Source organism: Crocodylus siamensis, chromosome 3, assembly GCF_052110815.1.
Source record: "Crocodylus siamensis isolate JL-2025a chromosome 3, ASM5211081v1, whole genome shotgun sequence".
NCBI classification, from domain to species: Eukaryota; Metazoa; Chordata; order Crocodylia; family Crocodylidae; genus Crocodylus; species Crocodylus siamensis.
Genome location: NC_143397.1, coordinates 256,143,115 through 256,158,851, shown reverse-complemented (window position 1 = coordinate 256,158,851; position 15,737 = coordinate 256,143,115). Strand labels below are relative to the sequence as shown.

At 46.6% G+C, this 15,737-nt stretch overlaps 1 protein-coding gene across 11 annotated transcripts in view; it reads left to right on the top strand.

Annotated features, from left to right (window-relative positions):
- The window catches only part of TSNARE1 (t-SNARE domain containing 1), a 791,067-nt gene that overhangs the window by 341,098 nt on the left and 434,232 nt on the right, over positions 1 to 15,737 (top strand). The window lies entirely within an intron of this gene.

The following is a 15,737-nucleotide window of genomic DNA, read 5'->3' as shown; positions in this document are numbered from 1 at the left end:
ATTTTGGGGGCCAGATGTAGCCTGTGGGTCCTTGGTTGCCAGCCCCTGCTCTAAGCAGAGCGCTGACCTGTGTGGTTCTTTGGACATTTCATCTGAGAGAGGGAAATATCTTAGTTTTTGTGATGCTGATAGCACATGCTCAAGGTGTTTGTTTTTTAACATTCAGTGTGGCTTTGAGAGGGAGAATCAATAGGGACAGAAAGCTTTCTCCATACAATTTGCCACTTGTTCCCTTGGCTGTGTGTAACGAACTAGTGGTCTTGATCCAGTTTATAATGGATCTCACAAATGGCCATTGGAGCTCGCTCTTAAAAAAAAAAAATAGAAGGACAACCCTATCCTATCGTGATGGCCCACTACCCTGCCGCTTACAACAGTAACACGGTGGGGTCTGGGTGATTTGTACAAATGCTAAATATTTAGAGTGTTTTTTCGAGGGGCAACTTACAGCCTGAACGGAGAGTCTCAAAGATGAACCGATCACTGAAGAACGATCCTGTTGGGAGGACTGGGATTGAACAGCGGTGTGTCCAGTCCCTGACTCTGTCACGTGCTTCCTGGGCCACCTTGGGCAAGCCACCTCCTCTGTCATGGACTCAGTTGGCAAAATTGCCAACCACCCTCTGTGTGTCGGTGTGTCTGACTTGCCCTGGAGAAAGTCGAGCCCCTAACACACCGGGTGTGTAACCATAATTGAGACCTTTATCGTCTATTGTCAGCTTTCTCCTATTGCTAATACTTCCTCATTCTTGTGGAGGAGCCCTTCAGTACAAGATTTATGGCAGTTTACACTGAGTATACAGGGAAAAAAACTTAAGATACCACTGCCTTAAATCATGAGTACCTTTCACCTTCAGCCATGCCATTTTAAAGGGAAACTCAGCCGCAGCCCTTTGCTGGGTTCATGTAAGGATACAGATCTTCACAATCACCATATTCCCTTAAAAAAAAATGTTGTGTTTTGTTTTTCATTATCGTTGTTTTCTGAGGGGACTTAGAAAAAACAACTGGTGCTGCTCAGGCTATTTTAAGCTATGTGAACACAAAATATTGCAAAGTATAATTGCTTGCTAAATGATGCACATTGTCAAAATAAACAGTCAAGGCTTTTCAGAAGAGGAGCCAAGTAAGTATAAAGCCAATGAGAAGTGAAATCACAATTGGCCTCAGTATTCACAGTCCTTTTAGTTTCATCATCTGTATTAAACAGGCGAGTGCAAACTTCAGGGTTGATGTTGCAGTGCTGGAAAGGATTAATGTGAGCCATCCGGTGGGTCTTTGACTTCTAGACAATCACAGACCTCACCAAAGCTGGCAGGTGGGCCAGTCCACTTTCTTACCGGCTAAATGAAAGGAGTTGTTGAGTTTCTATATGGAGACAATAGAAGATTTTTTTAAACTTCATCAATTCGTGTATGTTAAAAATCATAGTGATTTCCATGGCGTTTTGAAGAGAATAGAGGACCCTGCACATGGTAGCGGCATGGGTACATAATTGGTATACACCGATGCACTCGCAGTTACTTATGCAGCGTATGTTAGTTCAGGATATATGATGTTCCAATGCCATGACGTGATGGGAAGTCGGGTAAGACCCTGCAGGTGCTAACCACTTTGGTGCAGAGCTGTAGGATGGCAAGGCATTGTTAGACAGTGGTTTTTTGCATGTGACATACAATGTTGGGGTGGGTAAAAATGTTTGCCAGTTAGCACAGTCTGTGAGAGGGGTTCGGTCCATCCACTTGTTCACACTTTTGGCCGGTGGTCTCTGGTCTTCTTGTTGGCAGTGGTCCATGATGTGCTCGACGTAGATGTCTGTCGGCCATCGGATGGCACCAGATACCTTGAGGCGCCTCCTCAGTTTCAAGTAGCATCAGGGTACTCTGCAGGCATGCAGGATGCTCCCGTTGCTTGGGCCCCATATACCAAGTGCTCCAAAAATCAGTTCCTGCATCATTGCATTGTATCTCTTCTCCTTCAGGGGATCAGGCAGTGGCCTGTATTTAGCGTTTGTCCCTGGGCTTCAGCAAAAAGCCTGCCACTGGGTCTTGCATGGGATGGTCACGTTGATCATCAGGACTTCTTTGTTGTCCTCTTGCTAAGCAAAGCGAGTGGCTGGAGTGGCAAAAGCTGAAAAAAAAAAAAAGTATGTGGTCTGAGGGTCCAAAAGGCCAGCTGGAAAAAAGAGAAGGGCAGACAGGCCCCGTCAGGGAGCGGAGGAGCAAGGCTTCGGGGTACAGGACTTCCTAGAGAGGCAGGTTGGAAATCGGGAGCAAGGAAACTGGTTGTTGTGATCATAGAAACTGTATGAAGAAACAGGATTTCATCGAGGCAATTCCTGACTGTTCATTTAGTTTCTTCTCCTGGAAAAGCTCCAGGATGGTGGCTAACCGATCGTGCCAGAGGGACAAAGATGACACCTTTTGGCAATGTTATTTCACTACTATTTCAGTTGGAGATGGCAAAGACCTTTTCTTCAGTCAAGCAAATTGGTGCTGCGAAGGGCTGATTCCCTCATCTATTAGAAACCTGAGCTCTGAAAGATTTAGCAAGAAGCCCTGAATAATTAGAGAATTAATTTTCCTTCCTTGTTGTTCCGTAATTGGATTTTAATACTGAAGGTTTAAAGTCGCGTGTTAATGAGGGCTGTTAAATCGCCTAGTTTAAACAATATATATGCGGGGTGGTTTGGTGGTCCAGAATGCAAAAGCTTTGCAAGGACAGCACAGGGTGCCCCAAATTTAATCCCTGTCCACAGATGCCTTCTGTTTCCCTCCTGAGCCTCCAGTGCACATCCCTTTACCTCAGTAACACATGACTTCAGTGGGACTAGGCTTGCAAAGCTGCAGGGTACGGAGAATTGACTTAAGTGAGCTTGCTGGTTAGCAAGAGACCATTGGGATTCAGAGGGTTTCCCTTCTAGTCCCGTTGCAATACAAGGGGAACGTGGAGGCCAGGTGGGCAGTGAATGGCACACTTTTGGGGGTAGACAGGTGAGCACCTCGGGGGTTTGGTGGGCTCTTCCAAACCTGCTTATCAGCCTCCCTGTACCGAGGTTTCCTCCTAGGAACGGAGAGTCGGCCTTCTCCATTTCCTTGATGGCCTTGGGGAAAAGGGACGTCCACGAGCAAGCCAGAGAGCCACTTGGCTTCACACGAGAGACTCCAGCTCTGTGTGAACACATGCAGGGGTCTGGCATGCTGGCCTCTTTATTTTTATTTTTACTTTTTGCATATCCCATTGTGTTTCCCTCCTTGTCAGTGATTAGCTCTTAATTGAATTCTCTGGAGCCTGTTTGCAAATGAATTAATTATCATTCAGAGTTGGGATTTAGGAAAGCTTTGCTGAGTCCAAACTAACTGATAGGTTTTTTTTGTTTTTTGTTGGGTTTTTTTCTGGTCAATACAACAGAATTAGTTTAGATCCAGACAGCTGTATAAGATTTTTTTGGAGTACGGAGGCTAATCGCTATTCTGGGAACAGTCCCTATGGGAGGGCACTTCGAGCATCATCCTATCCTTCTTCCCCATAAGGAGAGTGTGTTGTATATGCAAGATGCTCAGATTTAACCCTGTGTACACACACATGCAGTGTACGCCAAACATAGCGATAGATCACACATTTAAGAACTGGTTGACAGTTTTCAAGAAGTATCTGTCCATGGGGAATCATTCCTTTTCTTCTTCTTTCCTACGATGTTGTAGGATTACAACATTCATAGATTAATATCAACATTTGATACCCGTTCGACTGCTTCAGGGGTGACTGCATGGATTGATTTTAGAAAACCACTAAATGATTTAATTGGGCAATTGTTCACAATATGTTGCTCCGTCTGAAAAAAAATTGCACCGCAGTTGCAACCTGGACTCCCTTTGATTCTCCATTTAAGGAATAGGTGTCCGTGCTGTCCATGAAGTGCTTGGATGTGATTCAGGAAGGGCTGAATCTTTCTCAGTAGGTCAAATCCTGGCTGGGGGATTGTAGGGTCGCTGACGATGTATTTCTTCAGCAGGTTGGTGCGTGCCCAGGCTTTCCTCCATTATTCTTCAATGCTTTCGCTATCATCATAGAGCTTCTTGGTGCATTTCCAGAAGGGTTTTCTAGATTTGAGCCTATCCAGTGGTGGTGCGTGATGTCCTTGTTGATTGAGAGGTTTGGGTTAGCGATGGGCTTGTGGTATTCCCTCACACGTGCAGCATTGCGGTGGAGCTGTGTGGGAGCAATGTTAGCTAGGACTGGAAGCTATGGCAATGGCATATTTCTTAACGTTGCTAATATAATCCATATAACTGCTTCTGGCTGTGTATCAACAGTGTTTGTGGGCATGCTTTTGTTGCAGACTGGGGAGCAATACTCTGCAATATTTGGGGGAATCACTGTTGAATGGGGATGTTTCCAGAGGAATCCTGCAAGGCTCAGTACTAGGCATGACCAGCCGATGCTTCCATTAGTGAGCTGGGGGTAAATCTAAAATCACAGCTTGTGGAACTGGTAGATAATGCAAAGACTGATGGGATATAAATGAGGATGAGGACAGGGCAGTTGTGCTGAGCAAGCTGATTAGCTGGACTTATTCAAACAAAATGGGCTTCCGTAGCACCAAATGGAAAGTGGTATACCTGGGAACAAGGAAAGCTGGCAAATAGTGGGGCTACATCCAGGAAAGCTGACCGCTGAAAAGGATTGGGTCATCACAGCATGAATTCCCAGTGTGCATCTGTGACCAAAAGATATGCTCCATGGCTATATATATGAGCTAGTAGATAGGGTACATAGTGGGTTTTTACCTTTGTAGATGGCATTAGGGAGATGAATACAGGAATTACCCTCTACAATATTTCTGGTTTCCATATTTTTTTGGGAAAAAAGAAGAATATTACAAAAAAATGATAAGCAGGTGCCTTAACAAGCCACCCGAATAATTTTAGGGTTGGGAGAAATGCCTCACAACGAGAGACTTGGAGCTCAATCAGGAAGAAGATTGAGAGGTGATGTGATTCAAGTGTACAAGCACCTTCGTGGAGGAAGAAATACTGGGTACTAAAGAGCTCTTTAATCTGGTGGAGAGAGGCGTCCTGACAACCAGTGATGGGAAGCTGAAGCTGGACCAACTCAAAGTAGAAATATGTTTTAGCAATGAGGGTGAGCTGGACTAAAGTGCTTAGGCCCCCGGGGGTGTCATGTTGACTCCTTTCAGTGTCATTGACTTTGGCCAAAGGGGGACCTGAGGGACTTTTGAATAATCAGCCCTAACAATGTCAGATGCTCCTCTGAAGCGATGTCCACCGGGTGGAAGTTCTGGGTTCAGGAGCAAGGTAAGTCCGTCCCCTCGCTCAGCACGATAGCAGGTTGTCTGCACAGAGGTCTCCAGGGCATGTTACCACACATAGGACACGTCTGCTCGGAGAACTTCCTGGGTCGGGTGGTGACACCCTTAAACATACCACTTTGCTCTTCGTTGGCTGCCTCCTCAATGCAAAGCAAGCATGCTCGCACCGTCTCATTGGCACCGATGGATCGTGGGGCTAGGCTTGTTTGCTCCGCCTCGGAAACACGGCATGGTTGCTTCTGATTTAATAGGCAGCTCGTTCAGACCAGCGCAGTGTGTTTTGAGTGTGCCACGTGGCAATACTTTACTGAGCAGCTATCAGATGACACCCGGTGGCAACCAAGCAGGGCTGGGCTTGCATGCGTTGGTACTGATCCACTGGGCACCTGCCAATGCCTCCTTATCGTCATCCTCCAAATAAAACCCAAGAGTAGCTTTGATCAAACCAGAGAACTCATTCAAAGAGGTTGAAGGAGAGGCTTAAGGCAGAGAGGAAAAATGAATTGCAATGGATTAGGAAGGCCTCTACCAAAGCCCCCTCCCCCAACCCCTTATTGTTTTTTGCTCTCAAAGGCCTTGGATTATAAATAGAACATAATGGACAGTGATGTCCTGCAGAGACCCTGAATAATTAGACAGCTGATGTGCAAGAGCAAGTGGAGGTCAGGTAGATCAACTGTTTGGGGAAAGAAAAGAAAAAAAAAAGAAGAGGGCTATTTGACAAGCTTCTCGTGCTGACGGGAGGAATAAAAACATGCACAGGATCAGAAAACGAACACGCTCGATTCTGCACGCTGCAGGTAAAGCTGGAGGAAGTCTGGGAAAGCGAATGGAGCTGTATTAGTGTAAACACAGCGGCAGGTCAAACCCAATGAGATTTTCTGTATTATTATTTTATATTATTTGTGCAATAGCCTAATTAAGATTAGGTCAGTGAAGGAATTTGTCATCTAAATAGACAAGGCAGAGGAGGTTGGAGGAAGTAGTAATTATGTTGTATTACAGGCAGGAGAAATGAAGGCACTGACAGATTCGGGCCCAGGTATTAAAGATGCCTAAGTGTTGTTCTGGGGAGCTCAAGTCTCGTTTTCAGACGTGACACAGGCAGTTAGGAGCCCACATCCTTCATACAGAGTCCTGTGGGAGTTAAGCACCTAAAGACTTGTGAGGAACTGGACCCATGTCATTTCTGAAAATAAGCATAAGGCCATGCAGTGTAGAGAGATAATCCCTACATACCTTTGGCAATATGGAGTTAAAGGGTTTGCCCAAGGTCACTCAGGAGGTCTGTGGCAGAGCCTAGCATTGAACCAAGTCACCAAAGAACCAGCTCAATGACACGTGGGCTTGTGTTGTCGTTAGTCCTCATTTAATCCTAAAAGAGTGTGCACGTGTAAATTTTGTATCCCCTTACTGAATCGCATTATAGCTCGTCCGCTCGTCCCCTCTTTGAAAGCAGTTGCAGGCCTGTGGCAGCCAGGAGATGAACAGCATGCCAGCCCGTGATGCAGCGTGGCCGTGTAGGAGACCGACAGTGCTGAAGCCGTCTCTCTTTGGGGAAGCGAAGCAGAAGCAAGCCGATCGTTCGTGCTGTCCTGCTCCAGGCAGCAGCCTGTTCTCCCCACGTCCCTCCCTCTGAGCTCGGCTGCCTCTGAAAATCCTGCTCCGACTTGTATCGGGCGGCAGGGTGCCCCGCACACAGCTCTCCAGCTTCTGTTCCTTTAGTTGGCATCCTGCTGTGTATGAAACTCCTCAGCTGTTCTGCAGCTTGGCTCCCCGTTGCTCTCATGAGTTTGGTCTGCTCCTTCTGTAGCAATTCTCCACCTCCAGTTTTGCTTCTCTCCTCCCAGCTTGCCAAGGGCCTCTCTGCCCTCTCTGGCTGGGCTCTTCTGGCCACAGCCTCCCTGTATTAGCCCCTGGGAGGTAATGGGCAAGTGAGGAGGGGGTTCTTGGGAGCAGGAGCTTCCTGCACGGTTGCCGTTGTCCCTGTGGGGAGTGCCTTGCTGTTGAGGGTAACGGTGCTGCAGAGAAGACGGTCAAGGGGGGTGCAGTGGGTGGGCAGATAAACGCACCTTGCATCAAGAAACGCACGGCATAAGTAGGGGCCTCCCTAAATCATGGGGGCACGTAACGATTTGTGCGGGTCGATCGTGGTGTAAAGTTCTCACTCCGTGATTACTTTGCAAGTGGCCCCGCCCATTGGTGCTGATTGGCGGAGAGGACCTGGGGGCGGAGGAGAAGGGGCAAGGGGGTGGGTGCCCTTTGTGTGGCCCCGCCCCTCAGCACTGATTGGCAGAGAGACCATGGGCTGGGGAAGGAGGGATGAGGGGGTAGCTCCCTTCCTATCTGCTGCCTTTCATGCCACCTCGCCATCCAGTGAGGGTCGCTGGCTCCCAGCATTTTACTCTTTTGATTTTTTTTTGTGTTGATCTCAAGGACAGTCCCCAATTTCACAGTTTCTGGGAAATCTGTGAAACTATGGATTCAGTAGGTCCCTAAGTATGAGGGTAGGTCATCCACGCCTTGTGCTGCTGCTGTTCCCTCCTTCCCCTTGCCTATTTTTCCAACCCCGGAGCACGCTGCCACTCCAAAAGGTCTCTAACTTTCTTTACCGTGCTGCCAACTCATGGCTGAAAAGCATTTGCTGGTAAGTTGTGTTTAGGTGCCCCTTTGGGACTTTCTTGAAATGCGCTCTTGGGTAACTGGGATTCCTCTTCTAATGCTCCAGGTCACCGGGTGGGAGCTGCTCAGGCATCCTTTTATTGTCCGTCTGAACCACGCTTGGGCCACTGTAGATGGGCCTGCGTTATTAACAGCTCCTTTGGACGAGAATATGAAAGTACATCCAGCAGAACTTCGCTGGTCGGTGGGTGTGCCTTTGTATAATGTCTGTCCCTGTGGTAAGTAACTCTGTACAGTTTTAATTTGGCGGAGAAGTGATGCAACGTTGACATTTTAAGCCCAGCCTGGTACTAGCTTTCTGGAGAGACAAACTCCTTGTGAATGCTGGTATGATCTTCCATTGAGAAGCAGGGCTGGCTTCTAAGATTCAACATGTTCACTTAGACCAACAGATGCCTGGGATGGTTTAGACAGAGCCGATCCTGCCTTGCGCAGGGGTTTGGGCAAGGTATGACCTCCTGAGGGCCCTGCTAGCCCTATGAGTTCATGATTCAGTTTCCAAGGTGTAGGTGATCTCATGGATCCTTGTAGATCACCTACACTGATGGATATGGAAGGAGCACTGGACTCCAAAGTTGGTTGCAGGGATGGCAAAACTCAGGGGTCTGTGCTTGGACCGGTGCTTTTCAACATCTTTATCAATGATTTGGATGTGGGGGTGAAAAGCTCGCTGGCCAAATTCATGGCCGGCATCAAGTTATGGGGCAGAGTGGCCGTGTCAGATGATAAGTTGCAGATACAGGTGGGCCTGGATAGGCTGGAGAGTTGGGCAGACCAGAACCAGATGAGGTTTAACACTTCCAGACGGGGGGCAAACAATCCTGAACACACATTCAGGCTCGGAGGTGACAGCCTGACCCACGCCATGGCTGAAAGAGACCTAGGGGTGATGATTGACCACCACACGAACATAGCCGTCAGTGCGAGATGGTGGTCAGCAAGGCAAACGACATGTTAGCGTGCATCAACCGGTACATTGCGTGTAAAACTGAGGCAGTGATATTCTAGCTGTGCTCTTCGCTGGTGTGTCCGCAGCTGGAGGACTGTGTCCAGTTCTGGGCACCGCACTTCAACAAGGACGTGGGAGAACTTGCGAGGGTCCAGAGAAGAGCCACCCGCACCATCAGGGACTTGCAAGACAAGCCCGACGAGGAGAGGCCGAGGGACTTGGGCCTCTTCAGCCTACAGAAGAGCAGGCTGAGAGGGGACTTGGTAGTGGTGTACCGCTACTTCAGGGGAGTGCATCAGGAGCTCAGTGAACATCTCTTCACTAGGGCACCCCCAGGGAAGACCAGGAGCAATGGGTGCAAACTCCTGGAAGACCACTTCAGGCTTAACACCAGGAAAAAACTCCTTCACAGTCAGGGCGTCCAGACTGGAATAAACTCCCAGCAGAGGTGGTGCAGTCACTTACTCTGGGGGTTTTCAAGAGGACACTGGACAGTCACTTGACCCCAGTTGTCTTCCCGCCTAGAGCAGCGGGGCTGGACCCAGTGATCTGAGAGGTCCCTTTCAGCCCCTAATACTCTATGAATTTAAAACGGTCTACTGAGAGCTGAACATCTCTTGCAGTGGGTCATCCGTTTGTGGTCTTCGGCATACCAGAATTCCCATCTAGGTAACCACACGGGTTTGCTCCCAGCACTTGGTCTGGAAAAGTTAAACCACACCTGCTCTTTGGAAACAAATCCCAATGCCTGCATTAAGGCCGCCGGCCACCACCACCTTTAGTACGGTGCAGGTAGCGTGGGCCTGTCCGATTTTAGAGGCCCCTTTCTATGGCTCACGTTAGCACATGTGAACCTCAGCTTTTAGTAAGAAAAACACCCCTGCAGGACAGAAGGGAGAGAGGGAATGTGCCTCCTGTTAGTGGGAGTAGAGTCTGTCTAGACATGAATGTGGGCATAGGGCTCAATGCACATTGGAATCACTTACTGAATTACTGCAAATAAAGGAGAGTTAAATGGGTTACTGGAAAGTGGCAGCTTTTGCTAAATTAAACCAGAAAGAAGTGACTGAGTGACTATAGGTAGAAAAAGTGGAGTCTCTCTTCAGCTCCTTGAACGAAGAGGTTCACTCTCATGCTCTTTGCAGTCTTTTTTCTCTCTTTAGTTTAAACCTATTTCGGTGTCCATAGCAATTATTCATCATGGACTGTTAAATTCTCCTTGCCTGCCTAAAAAGAAGTGTATGTGTTTCTTCAATACAGGATCTCAGTGGGATTCAATCCAATGGGGTTCACCTTTTTGGACAATGTTAGCAGTAAGGGTCCAGGGCTGTGTATCCAGCCTGTGGATGACACTTCGTGGCCAGAGGTCCAGTTAAGGACCCAGTTTTCTCTAGGAATAGGATTATTACTGTTTTGCCTCTTGTTTTTAGTTATCTGTACATTTGCAGAGATACAACACGAGCTTTGGTCACGTGTCTTGACCATAGCATAGGCATGTCCTGGATGTCCCCCATCTTCTCAGCAGCAGAATTGATTTCCCGCCCCCCGAGCTTATCAAAACTATTGCTGACCTGGTGTAAACACTACGGAGCACCCCGTCTCCTCACTGCTGAGCACTTCTCCGGGCTGTGTTACTGTGGCATTAAGACGTGGCATTAAGACATGGCTGTAGTAGCTGCAGTTGTGATCTCAGCTGGCCATAGAAGCTGTTAGCACAACCCAGCAAATAAGTTGTGAGTTATGTTTTGTCCCAAAGCAAATCGAACGGTAAATGTTAAGGTTTCCTCCAGATGGTGAATCCTCTTCCAAGAAGGGACAACAGTTGTTCAAGCTGCTGTTAGGGGCAATGACAAAGAACAACGGCTGCAACTGAACAAGAGAAAATTCAGGTTGAGCACCAGCCAGCCTTGCAATAGTTAGCTAGATCAGGCAGAGGAAGAGTGTCCCAAAAAACACGGAAGAAATGCTGCTATGTAGAAAAGGTTTTAGACCAAGCACTCTTTAGACTAGTAGACCTTCTAGCTTTCTTCCCTCTCTAGCATTGACCAGTGGCCAGGATGCATTAAGGGCTGATTGTTAAAAGCATGCTGAAGTCCAAATAGCCATGCTGTATCAAATAATGAATTGGAAAGAGGAGACTCTTAAACGTGAGGGGGCACAGTCCTCTGAAGAGTGCAGAATCGCAGCCATTTTCTCATGTTGGAGATCTGCCCCAAAAGAAACACTGGGATAGGTGTTTATATTCTGCCTATTTTTAACTAGTGGGGCAGGCGACTCAAACTGGTTTCACTGATTTGGACCAACTTTTTATCTTTCTTTTAAGCATAGTACCCCAAACTAATGGTCTTGCTTATGCCTAATACACACAGATACAAAACCCGGGTTTTGTACAGCAGAGCCGTGTCTTCAGTGCTGCACTGAAATTGGTGATATGTTGCAAACTCCAGCCTAGTTTGGTGAAAATGATAATAGTACCTTGAAGAAACTCTGCAAGCATACTGTTACCTATGTGTAACTAATACATCTGCACCTATATGGAAATACCCAATAGCTATAGATGGAGATAGTGGACCTTAGAGAGAAACTAATTCAGAAAAACATGCTAGGTTATGCACCGGATGGAGTAGGCTGTTGCTTACAAAAGCTTACATCTTTCTGAATTGATTAGTCTCTAAGGTGCCACCCTCTCCCATCCCCTTAGCAGTTACAGGAGGAAAAATGAAAACCAAACCAAACAACCATAAAAGGGAAATAATCTAGATCTATCTATCTATCGATATAGATATATAGGTATAACTATATATAGGTATATAGTTTCCTGATTGGGGATAAAGCCCTATCTATATCTATATCCACACACAATAGTATAGCTAATTAAAATTGTAGGTGGCATAAAGGTAGGCACTGTCGACTATACTTAGTCACTCAGAGGACAGTGAGCAGTACCGGAGCTGAGCTCCTTACACCTGGGGAGGGATTATTCTAAACCTGACTAGGGACAGAACATAAAGATGCTACCCAGAGGTCCCTTTGAGAGGATTTTTTTTTTAAAGCCTTTATTTCTTCTAAAGCTATTATTTCCTCTGTACAAAAAAGTGACTTAATAACCTCTTGAAACCTTGAGGCTTGCCTCCATTCCCCCTCCCCCTATGCAACCACACAGTCAAGGATTGATCTCTTAGCGCTGTTCACAAGTCCAGAGGTGCCGACATTGATTGCTGTTGTTTTTCAGGTGGAACGAACACCAAAAACCCTTGTTTTTTAGGGATTGGGAGGCGTCTATAAAAAGAATCATGTTGATTTAGGAAACTGATACGGGGGAATCGAATGCTCAGCCTGTCATCCTTGACAGCATCCCTTTAAGGAAAGTTCCTTGACAGATAATATAACAAGGTCAGTCGCTCGCAGACCGCTGCTGTTGTTCTACAGGGCGTAGGGGAACAGAGTCCCTTTTACAAAGTATTTTTAGAGAGGGGCGAGTTTGGAGCCAACCTGTAATTGCAGCAGTGCAACAGAGAAGCCATTTAATGAGAGAGATGCTTTCTACAACACCGTCCCCAGTGAGAGGAAGGTGTGAGAGTTTCCTCTAGCTGTCAGGAATCCAAAGTCTTTTTTTCTGTTGCAAACAGCGAGAGGGAAGGGGCAGAATTTCCTTGATGCTGGTGGAAAAAAGAGAGAGAGAAGAGAAGTGGCATTGTGCTACATAGCATCTGCACCCAGGTAAAGAATGGATAATATGAAAAAGTACAAGTAGGAAGCTCCAAACAATATATCCTTCTATCATAGGTGGGTTAGATAACCATTACCGGGTACCCAATAGTTTTATCTCTTTGTTTTGGCGATTTTTTTAGGGTTTGTCTCAACAGTTACGTTGCATTCAAATTAAAGCTGGACAATAATAGGGGCTTAATCATTAGCTGAGTTTGTGACATCCGAGGGGAGAGCTGCATGGTGGCTTGCCTGCTAGATGCAAAGGTCGTGGACCTGACAAGATATGTGGGGAGGCCGCCAGCAGGGGAAGTGCCAGTGGTTGTGGTCTATGTGGTAGCAACCACGTAGGGAAGTGTAGGAGAGAAGTCCTGGAAGCTAAATTTAGGCTGCTAGGAAGGAGGTTAAAGTCCAGGACCTCCACAGTAGCATTCTCTGAAATGCTTCTCTGAAATGTTTCACACGCAGGGCCAGAGAGACAGACAGAGCTCCAGAGGCTCAATGTGTGGATGAGACAGCCGGGCAGGGAGAAGGGGTTTAAGTTTATCAGGAATCAGGGAATCTTTTGGGACAGGAGGAATCTGGACAGAAAAGACAAGCTCCTCCTGAACCTGAACAGGACCAGACACCTGGTTTAAAACATAGAAAGTTTGTAGAGTAGTATTTAAATTGAAATGTGAGTAAAAGCTGATGGGTAAGGAATAATGTGGAGTCACAATGATGGACCCTGAAGGGGACATTTTGTAGAGTCTATATGGTCTTAAAAAGTATAGTAGGGGAGTAAGAAATATAATTGTAGGTAATAGTGAGGATAAGTCAGCATATCTAAAGTGACAAATAGACAGAGTGAGCAGTAACAGGCAGCTGAGCAAGGATGATATTTGTATAGAGACAAGTGTCTCTATACAAATGCCAGAAGCCTGAAAAATAAGATGGGTGAACTACAATGCCTGGTATTAAATGGTGACTTCAACATAATAGACATCTCAGAGCCTCAGTGGAAGGACAGTAATCAATGGGATATTGTTCCAACAAGTTGCAAACTGCATAGGAATAATAGAGGAGGACGTGCAGGTAGAGGAGTGGCACTGTACGTTAAGGGCAGTATAGATAATAACAGCGTCAATATTTTACCTGAATGGGAAACTCATAAAATCCCCAAGACGTACCGCAACCTGCCACAGGTAAAGCAGAGGGACCATGACAGCCAATGTTCTCCTGCTGCAAATATTGCTAATATACACTCAAGAGATCCCAGGTAGAGCAGTACACCCCCTGCTACAAAGGATGGCAAAAACCGCCACAGTCTATACCAGTCTGACCACGGCATCAAAGTCTTTCCTGACCCCATATATGGCATCAGCCTGACCCTAAGCAGAGGGACAAGACCCTCTAGCCAGGAACCTTAGGCTTTGGTCCCAGCAGGGGCATTGATACACCCCAGATGAAATCTCAGCCTTGGTTGTAGACAACACACAATGCCTCTGGAAAGGCTTCAACATACCCTGACACACGTAGCAGAAAGGGAGGAAGGGGGCAACCAGCAAAGCTCACAAGCATGGAAAATACCCATAGTAGAATATAGGCACAGATAACACCTGCATCATCCCTGACCAGTGGCTGTCCGACCTCTTCTTGAACACCTCCAATGATGGAGAGTCTACAACTTCCCTAGACATCTATTCCACTGCCTCGCTATTCTAACAGTGAAGAAGTTTTTCTTGATACCCACCCTAAACCTACTCTGCTGCAACTTCAAACCAGTGGTCAACATCCTACTCTGTATCAAGAAACAAAAGGTGTTTTCCCTCTTCTTTATGGAAGTAACTTGATAAACTGAATAATAGTAAGTTCCCAGGACTGGATGGTGTTCATGCAAGAGTCCTGAAGGAAGTCAGAGGTGACACTGCAGAGCCGCTGGCAAGAATATGCAACCTGCCATTACAAACGGTCTCTGTGCCACATAACTGGTGGGTTGCCAACAAAAAGCCATCTTCAAAGAGGGAACCAGAGGTGACCCTGGGAACTACAGGCCAGTGAGTCTCACTTCCATCCCCAGCAAGTTGGTAGGACCCATTATAAAGGATAGAACCAGCAGTCACTTGGACGAGTAGGACCTGCTGGGGAAGAGCCAATGTGGCTTTTTAAAGGGAAATACTGCCTCACAAATCTACTGCAGTTCTTTGAGGATGTTAAGAAATACATGGAGAAGGGGGATCCAGTCAACATAAGATTTTTGGACTTTAGGCATTCATAGTTTCATAGTAGCTAGGGTCAGGAGGGACCTGATCAGATCATCTAGCCTGACCGCCCGCCACAGGCAGCAATGAACGCTGGGTTCTCAAGACCCCAGACAGGTGATCAACTAACCTCTTTTTGAATTTGCCCAAGGTTTCTCATTCACCAAAGGCTTAAAAAACTTAGCATGGCTATGGTCTGTTGTGGATTGAGAGCTGGTTAAAAGATAGGAAGCAAAGGGTAGAGCTAAGTGGTCACTTCTCAGGATGGAGGGATGTCAAAAGTAGGGTCCCTCGTGGATCTGTGCTGGGCCTTATTTTGTTCCACATCTTCATCAATGACCTGGAAATGCAGGTGCACAGTGAAATCTCCAAGTTTACAGATGATACCAAATTATTTTGGGTAGTCAAGTCCCAAGCTGATGGAGGGGAGCTGAGGAAAGATCTCACCGAGCTAAGTGAGCAGGCAAAAAAAATGGCAAATGAACTTCAGTGTTGACAAGTGCAAGGTAGTGCACCTGGGGAAAAATAACCTCAACTACATGTACACAATGCTAGGTTTTGAATTAGCTGTTACAACTCAGGAAAGAGGCCTTGGAGTCATTCTAGATAGTTTTCTGAAAACATCAGCTCAGTGTGCAACAGTGGTGAAAAAAAAGCCAATAAAATATTGGGGATAATTAAGAAGGGAATTGAAAACACAACAGAGAACATTGTCATACAAATCCATGGGCAACAAAAATGATCAGGGGCCTGGAGCAGTTGCAATACCGGGAAGGGAGAAAAAAGCATGGGCCCTTCAGTTTGGAAAGGAGGTGGTGATGGAGGA